General features: G+C 52.1%; 1 pseudogene; it reads right to left on the minus strand.

The window, feature by feature from the left end:
* Window positions 1–888, minus strand: part of LOC102863669 — a 253,851-nt pseudogene extending 252,963 nt beyond the window's left edge.
* Between the last annotated feature and the right edge of the window lie 8 nt (window positions 889–896).

An 896-nucleotide genomic window follows, 5' to 3' on the forward strand; every position in this document is an offset into this window, starting at 1 on the left:
CTCCCACTGGGAAAAGGACCGGCACTACGTGGCTACCACTCCGCTGGCCACCCGCTTTACTGCCACTGTTCGAATCGTTGTTACTGCGGTGGCCCCATCCTGGGTCCTCAGTGTGAGAGTCGGCATCGTCCTCCGAATCAGCATCACTACCAAAGATCTCCCCTTATCTCGGGCAGCCCGGGCCTCGTCCTCACTGCTCCCATCTTCACCACTGCTACTGTTGTCACTCGACTCGTCCCTGTCACCTTCTTCCCGTTCACTCTCACTGCCTGAGTCATCATCTTTGCTGCCCTCTTCCTCGCTGCTGCTGCCCTTCTCTCGCTCTTCATCTAAGCCCCCAGCTTCCTTCTCTCCTGTCTCCATCTTTTCCTCCTCTTTCTCCTCAGGCTCATGGTTCTCCAGCTGGGTCTTTCGCGCCTCCTGAGCTTCTAGTTCCTTCTCATTCATGTCCCGGTATTTGACCACAAGCAGAGCATTGATACCAGACTGAACCCCAGCCTTGGCCGGAAGCTTACTGAGGTGGACTCTTGTCTCCAATTCATTGTAGTAAACTCCATCACCCTCTCGGAAATGAAGTCATTTTCTTCAAAGCCCTTGCTAGCCTTGTTCTTCACATTCCAGTTGTATTCCCGAGCTGTCTTGTCATCATACACATCATCTGGTGCATAGTCCATCTCCTCCTCTTGATCCCACTTTTGTTTCTTCAATGTCTCTTCTACAGGCAGGAAGTAGGCCACAAACTGGTTTCCTTCTTCATCCATCATGCCCCTGATCATAGCCTGAGACATCATCAGCTGTGCCACTTGTGTCCTTTGGGGCTGGGTCTGAGTCAAAGATGACCTGGGCACATGAGTTGATGCACATCTTAAAGTCTGGGAAGACAGACATAACCGCCA

The sequence above is a fragment of the Elephantulus edwardii genome, unplaced genomic scaffold (genome assembly GCF_000299155.1).
Source record: "Elephantulus edwardii isolate Elephantulus edwardi_28Jun2011 unplaced genomic scaffold, EleEdw1.0 scaffold00102, whole genome shotgun sequence".
Classification (NCBI taxonomy): Eukaryota; Metazoa; Chordata; class Mammalia; order Macroscelidea; family Macroscelididae; genus Elephantulus; species Elephantulus edwardii.